At 39.4% G+C, this 7878-nt stretch overlaps 1 pseudogene; it reads left to right on the top strand.

Annotated features, from left to right (window-relative positions):
* The first annotated feature begins 6032 nt into the window (after window positions 1-6032).
* LOC146396382 (coiled-coil-helix-coiled-coil-helix domain-containing protein 2 pseudogene) lies at window positions 6033-6803 on the top strand (annotated as a pseudogene).
* The last annotated feature ends 1075 nt before the right edge of the window (window positions 6804-7878 follow it).

Below are 7878 nucleotides of genomic sequence, written 5' to 3'. Positions count from 1 at the left end.
AGGCAAGTTACAACTCTGCCTTCACCTTCACTTCCTGTTTGTGCAGACCTTAGAGATCAGCCAGAAAGGAAGGCTCAGACTCTTCTCAAGTCCTGTCTGAGCATGTGTCATGCCTAGGTTATATGCATGTCTATACACATAAATGTACCACCATACACAAGTACATTTGAATGCCCTAATTTCTCAGAGAAACTCTTTCCCTAAGCTTTTGGCAGGTTTATTATTATCTCTCAACCTTATCTTTTGCCCTAAGCTACAGTATTTTGTTCATTCGTTGTACAATTTTTTGAGGAATGCTACCTGTGTAGGCAATTTTCTGGCCTGAGCAAATTCCAAATTATGTTAAACAGACAAGCACCTCCTATCAATCTTTCAGGTGATACCTAAGACAGGTCAAAGCAGACAAATGTGAGTCACCGTAAATAAGGTCTTCTCTACTCCCTTTAGCCAGGGACAAAGGTTGAAGGCTGCTTTCTTCAAGACTGCTACCAAGGCTGGGGAATGGTGCAGGTCAAGTACAAGTAAAAATGTTGCAATGCTTTCCTACCATTTTAAAGTTGGCTTTTTTTGATTCATTTTTCTCTTTGTTGCTGTAAACCTCCGTTTTCAACAGTTCTGACTATGGTGGTTCTTACATTTTTTGCTTTATTTTTTTCAGTGTTTCTATGGAGGGATAGGCCCCTGGAACTATCTAATCTGACATTTTTTACTGATGTCACCCCTTTAGTAAGGCAAGTCTATAACGAATGAATTATTTGTTTTTGTTGAGCTCAAAATAAGTTCATTTCCCCTTTGTCTTTGAAGGATAGTTTTATTGGATATAGAATACTTCATTTGACTTTTATTTTTCTCTCAGAATTTGAATATATCCTCCTACCAAAACAGGAGGGGAGGGGAAGGCATGACTATTAAAAGAATGACAGCCATTGAGTAGAACAGTGGTTAGAACATTGACAAAAAGTGGTGAGAGCCTATTAGGCCTAAGATGGTAGAAGATTCAACTTCCAGTAGATCTTGAAACTCATTACATGCTCATTGTAACACATTAGCATGCTGAATGACATACTTACAGGTGCCATGGCAGTTCCAAGGCTGACCATAAGAGGCCAAAAAACTGGGCAGTGGCCCAATTGCTGGAAATGCCTACCCCTTCCCCAAAATCGTTGGAATAATCCTCCCACTTGTTAGCCCATAAAATTATCCAGACCATAAAAACTAACAACCCCACATGTCAAGCCAGCTCTCCCTCTCTGAGAAAGTCCTCATTCTGTCTATGGAATATGTATCTTTCTAAATAAGTTCACTTTCTCTTTACTATGGCTTGCTCTTTTCTTTCCTGCACAAAGCCAAGAGCCCTCACTTGGAAGCCTCTCCCAGAAATTTACCCAAGACCCAAGACATGACCATCCATTAACATGCCATTTTCTTGCAACACTACTGCCTCCATGGTTTCTGATGAGAAATCAGCTCAATATTATTTAGACAAAAAGACTGATCTTCATCAAAATTAAAAACTTTTGTGCAACAAATGGCATAACCAAGAAAGTAAAAAGATAACCTACAGAATAGAAGAAAATATTTGCAAACCACATCCCTGGTAAGTGTTTGATATAGAGAATGTAGAAATAACTTGTATAATTCAACAACCAAAAGCAACTCTTATTTAAAAAATTGGCAAAAGACTTGAATACACATTTCCCTAACATGATTACTCTTCAACACCTGTAGTCATTAGGAAGATGAAATGTGGTGAGTTTTTCTATTGGAGGAGAATGCAAACTGGTGATCTGTATCAGAGTCCTATGAACTGTTAACATTACATCACTTGCAATTTTCTGAAACCTTATCTTTTCAGCTGAGTTCCTTAAATTAATGTCAGGGTTTCAGAAATGTAGCATCTACCAACCCTCGTGATTATTACAAGTATGAAAGTAGAATTAAATAAATTATATTATATACTAGAATGTCAAAGCTCTGTGTTTATGGGGAAATCTGATTTCTTAAAGATTCACTTGAAGAAATATATCTATGAGCAATTTTTTAAGCTGTTAATGTGCAAAGATCGTTTGGTAGAACATCATCATCCCTAAAACAACCTGACGCCTCACAACAAACACCATCATTTTATTTTTATTTTTTAATTTATTTATTATTACTTTTTTTTCTTTTTAAGACCCAACCTGTGGCATATGGAATTTTCCAGGCTAGGGGTCGAATCAGAGCTGCAGCAGCCAGCCTAGACCACAGCTACAGCAATGCCACATCAGAGCCACACCTGTAACCTATGCCACAGCTTGAGGTAATGCTGGATCCTTAACCCACTGAGCGAGGCCAGGGACTCATGGACACTATGTTGGGTTCTTAACACACAGAGGCACAAGAGGAGCTCCCACTTTTACTTTAAAATGAAGTAAAATACTAATAATGGCTTGGAGTTCTTTTATATAAAACAAGAGAATCAACACAAACTTAGGTCACTGCTGAAAGTTGAAACCCATGGGTGCACACACTTGTATATCAATATAAAATATTTTTCATAATAGAAGAAATTTTTCATAATAGAAGATAAGTTGGTGAAAATACATCTGCTGGAGGAACATCGATATTGACTATTTCCACAGAAATCTTATCAAAGCAAGGCTTCTTTGACACAGAGTTAACTTTTTGTTCTGGGAGGAAAGAATATCACAAAGATTACAAACATATATGATATCCCATGAATTATTAATAGTTCATGACTAAATAAATATACATAATACATTTCGGGAAGATAGCATTAATAATAACAGACAATCAGCATCTAGTATGGTGTTCATCATAAGATACAGTTCCTTGCAAAAACTCTGTTGAAGTTTATTAGCCATTATAGTCAATCAGCCACAATGTGTGAACTTTGGCATTTATGAAAATATCCACAGGGTACCTATGTCTTCAGTCATTAAAATTCAGGTTATGTCCTAAGTGGGGGTGACTGCCAGCATGTCCTGAGAGCAGAACCTCATCCCATGGAGCTCATGTGAGGCTTATCATCTTGGCTTCCATAAACCCAGTGCACCTGCATCAGCCCTGAAATGCTGCCACCTTCCCTGGCACTATCAGGTCAAGAAGAATAAAAACCTTGAGCTCAAATGGACTTCAGAGCTCATCTGTCTCACCACCTCATTCAGGAAACTAAATTGAAGGAGGCCAATATATTTTAGCATCTCTTCCAATTTCCCCATGAGGCTAGCCATTGTAATTTTAAAAGGTGACAAATGTACTAATTTATTCATGGTATCATGTTACCTCAAAAGGAACCTGTCCTGGAGTTCCTGTCATGGCTCAGTAGTTAGTGAACCCGACTAGCATCCATGAGGATGTGGGTTTGATCCCTCACCTCACTCAGTGGGCTGAAGGATCCAGCATTGCCATGAGAGTGGTGTAGGTTGCAGACACAGCTCATATGCTGCATTGCTGTGGCTCTGGCATAGGCCGGTGGCTACAGTTCCAGTTGGACCCCTAGCCTGGGAACCTCCATATGCTGTGGGTGTGCCCCAAAAAGACAAAAGGACCAAAAAAAGGAATCTGTCCTTCTGTTTCTTCTGCAGCAGTAGACTCTCACTCCTCCACCTCTGTCCTGAAGTTCGCATCTGTGAAACCATTCAGAGAAGAATTTCTAAAGTTGAGAACATGTTAGCAAAAGAAAATAAAAACATAAAAAAGAGGATATTATAGTAATTCACTTCTCACTGTAGTAGTACTTCCAAACTGGAAATCAATTCTAAGAGTATTAATAGGAGAATCGTTAAAGTAATACAAGTCAGTCGTTTACTGGGCATTTCAATGAAGTGACATTTCTAGGAATTGGAGATGCAGTAATAAACTGTGGAGCTACATCACTCATCTCATGACCATTGTAAGTAACATCAATTTAAGTGCAGCTTTACTGGTGTGAAATGTAGAAAAGTTGGCATTTAAAAAGCACAATGGGATTGGTGGCATCTCTGCAGGGCCAGGACAAAGGTTTGATCCCTGGCCCAGCACAGTGGGTTAAAGATCCAATGTTGCCATACCAGTAGCACAGGTCACAACTGTGGCTTGGATCTGATCCCTGGCCCAGAAACTCCATTTGCCTTCAGGACAGCCAAAAAAGAAATGAAACATGAAAAATGAAAAGAAAGTATGTAGGAGTTCCTGCTGTGACAAGGTGGGTTTAGAATCTAACTAATCAAAGCAGAGGCACCAGTTCGATTCCTGGCCTGGTGCAGTGGGTTAAAGGATCTGGCTTGCTGCAAGGCATGGGGTTGCAGCTGCGGCTGGAATTCAGTCCCTGGCCTGGGAACTTCCATATGCCTTCGATGCAGCCATTTAAAAAAAATTGTGTAACTCTGCACCAACAGGAGTATCTGTTTCTATGCTCTGTTTCCAAATGCAAGGTTTAAATCTTGCTGCTGGAGTAGAAGGAATGAATGCCTTTATTATGATCTCTTATTCTTGTGGGAGAAGGCAGGTCTCTGCTTGACGTTTTTTCCTCCACCCATCGTAGGATCAAAACTTAAGTTTCCTGTAGTTGTCAATGCTGGAGAGAGTCATTTCAATAAAATATAACCTTATTTTATCACATGTTGATAAAATAACAGTAGTCCTGTGTAGAGATTGCCAGAATCCATTCTACAAGAATTCTGCTTCTTCTGGTCTACTCATGAATTTCTTCCCCTGCTCAAACTAGTAAAGAAATTCCTATGAAATTACCCCCAGCACCAACAGAAGGAAAACTGGGAAATTCACAAATATGCACACAGTAACATGCTCTTAAACAACCAGTGGGCTAAAGTAAAGATCACAAGACAAATTAGAAGACACAAATGAAAGAAACGTAAACATGCTGTACCAAAATTTTTGTGATGCAGTGAAATATGCTCAGAAGGAAATTTGTAGCTTTAAATGCCTATGTTCCTACATTAAAAAATGTCTCCAATTAGCCACTTAAATTGGCACCTTAAAGCACTTGGAAAAACAAAACTAGCAGAAGGAAGGTAATAATGAAGATTAGAGTGGAGATAAAGAACAGAGAAACAAGAGGGAAAATAAATGAGCCAAAGATATTTTCAAAGAGCAACAAAATTGACAAATCTTTGAGAAAAGACTCCGATTAAAATAAGAAACAAAAGTAAGGAAATTACTACAGACCTTAATACCAAAGATAGCATTGAACTATATACTCTTAAAAATGGTTAAAATAATGAGGAATTCCCATCATGACTCAGTGGAAACGAATCTAACTAGAATCCATGAGGACACAGGTTTGATCCCTGGCCTCACTGAGTGGGTTAAGGATCCAGCAATGCCATGAGCTGTGGTGTTGTAGACATGGCTCAAATCCTAAATTGCTATGGCTGTGGTGCAGGCTGGCAGCCATAGCTATAATTCGACCCCTAACTTGGGAACCTCCATGTTCCACAGGTGAGGCCCTAAAGTGACTTAAAAAAGAAAAAAGAGAGAGTTAAAATGATGAATTTCATGTTATGTAAATGTACCTCAATGAAAAAGCTTACATTTGTGTGGATTCACACCTACAATCTGTCCTGTTCCTTTGATCTATGTGTTTGTGTGTGGTTAACCTCTTACTATTACCATACTGTCTTGATAACTGTGATTTTATAGTAAGTCTTAAAATCAGATTTTCTTCTTTTCAAAATTATTTTGGCTGTTCAAGTTCCTCTCACTTTCTATATAGAATTTAAAATTAAGTTGTCAATATAAACAATGAGTGGTCCTGGGGTTTTGACTGGAGTTGTGTTAAATCTATAGATCACTTTTTTTTAAAATTAGCATCTTAACCATATTTAATTTTTCAATCCATGATCATAATATATCTCTCCATTTATTTAGATTTTTAGACGTCTTTTGATCTTCTTCATTCGCTTTTTTTTTTTTATTTTTAAGCATATAGCTCCTGCACACATTTTCAGGTTTATATCAAAGTATTTCCTTTTTCTTTAATAAAAGGTATTTTAAAAACAGATTTATGAGAAGCCGCCAGGGTCTTCTCTGAGTTTCTCTGTCTTCTAGGTTCGCGTTCGTTGCGCAGTTACGATGCCTCGTGGAAGCCGAGGCCGCAGTTTCCACATGGCCCCTCCGGCTAGCCGGGCACCTCAGATGAGAGCTGCACCCAGGCCAGCGCTGGCAGCTCAGCCACCAGCAGCAGCTCCACCATCTGCTGTTGGCTCCCCTGCTGCTGCACCTCAGCAGCCAGGTCTCATGGCCCAGATGGCAACCACTGTAGCCGGCGTGGTTGTGGGTTCTGCCGTCGGCCACACGATAGGTCATGCGATCACTGGGGGCTTCGGTGGAGGAAGTAGTGCTGAGCCCTCAAGGCCTGACATCACTTACCAGGAGCCTCAGGGAGCCCAGCCAGCACAGCAGCAGCAGATTGGCCCATGCTTCTATGAGGTGAAACAGTTTTTGGAGTGTGCCCAGAACCAGGGTGACCTTAAGCTTTGTGAGGGTTTCAGCGAGGTTTTGAAACAATGCAGACTGGCAAAGGGATTATCTTAATCAAGAAGCTCCATTGAAGACATGAAAAATCACCCCCCATGACCTGGTTGATTTAGCATAAAAATGTGATTGATCATGAAGATATAAAGTGTGAAATCAAGATTAAACCTCTCCTCTATCACTAATAGCTTTCGTGCTTCAGAATTGCAGTGGAGGAGGGTATTCTTCTGATGTGGAAGTTCATTGAGTACTGAGTTTGGGGCTGGGCAGATGTTTATGTGGCCTCTGAAACATGCTTTTCTGATGTTATTGTTTGTGAATTAATTAGAATAAAGAGATTTTCTTTCAAAAAAAACAAAAAAAAACAGATTTATACATTAATATTGTATAAATTGCATTTTAATTTTTGTATGTTGACCTTTTCTTTTTCTTTTTCATTTCTGGCCACCCTGCAGCATATGAAGTTCCTGGGCCAGGGATCAGATCCAAGCCAGAGTTGTGACCTAAGTCACAGCAGCAGCAATTCCAGATCCTTCACCCACTGTGCCAAACGGGAGATGGAACCTCAACCCAGTTCTCCCAAGATGCTGCTGATCCCTGTTGTGCCACACCAGGAACTCCATATGTTGACCTTTTATTAGGCAACTATGCTAAATTCACTTGTTAAGTCTAGTAGCCTTTAAAAATAGACTCTAGAGATTTCTACTTTAATGATCATGTCATCCGTTCCAGTCTATATGGTTTTTTCTCCCCTTGCTTTATCATACTGGCTAGTCAGCCTATGATGTTAAAAAAAATGTATATCTTTGCTTTGTTCTTGATCCTGGGGTAAAATATGAAACCTTTCATACTAATCCTGATGTTAATTATAGATTTTTTGTAGGTACCATTTATTAAGGAAGTTCCTTTCTATTCCTAATATACTAGAGGGGTTTTTTGGGGGAGTAGCACCCTGCAGCTTATGGAATTCCCGGGCCAGGGATCAGATCTGAGCCAAAGTTGCGACCTACACCAGAGCTGTGGCAATGCCAGCTTCTTTAACCCACTGTGCCGGACAAGGATCAAACCTGCATCCTGGCACTGCAGAGATGCTGCCAATCCCATTGTGCCAGAGGGAACTCCTACCAGAGTTTTTATGATGAATGGATTTGGAGTTTTTCAATTGATTTCAATTTTCTTTTTTATATCAATTAATTTTGAATTTTTTTGTCCAGGGATCAGGATACTATAACTCACAGGCCAAATCCTGCTCATCAACTGCTTCTGTAGAGGCCATAAGCTAAAATAATTTTAAAAAGTTTTTACAAATTTTTAAAGGATTGTAAAAAGAAGAAGAATATAGTATACTACAAAAACTGTATGACACCCAGTGGGCCCTAATTAAACTCAAAAGCTTCTGCA

The sequence above is a fragment of the Sus scrofa genome, chromosome 14, assembly GCF_054392235.1.
Source record: "Sus scrofa isolate SSC_HxYL_T2T_F1_AM1 chromosome 14, Sscrofa_HxYL_maternal_Yorkshire_Landrace_v2.0, whole genome shotgun sequence".
NCBI lineage: Eukaryota > Metazoa > Chordata > Mammalia > Artiodactyla > Suidae > Sus > Sus scrofa.
The sequence above is the reverse complement of the archived record's forward strand: the minus strand, read 5'-3'. Positions and strand labels throughout refer to the sequence as shown.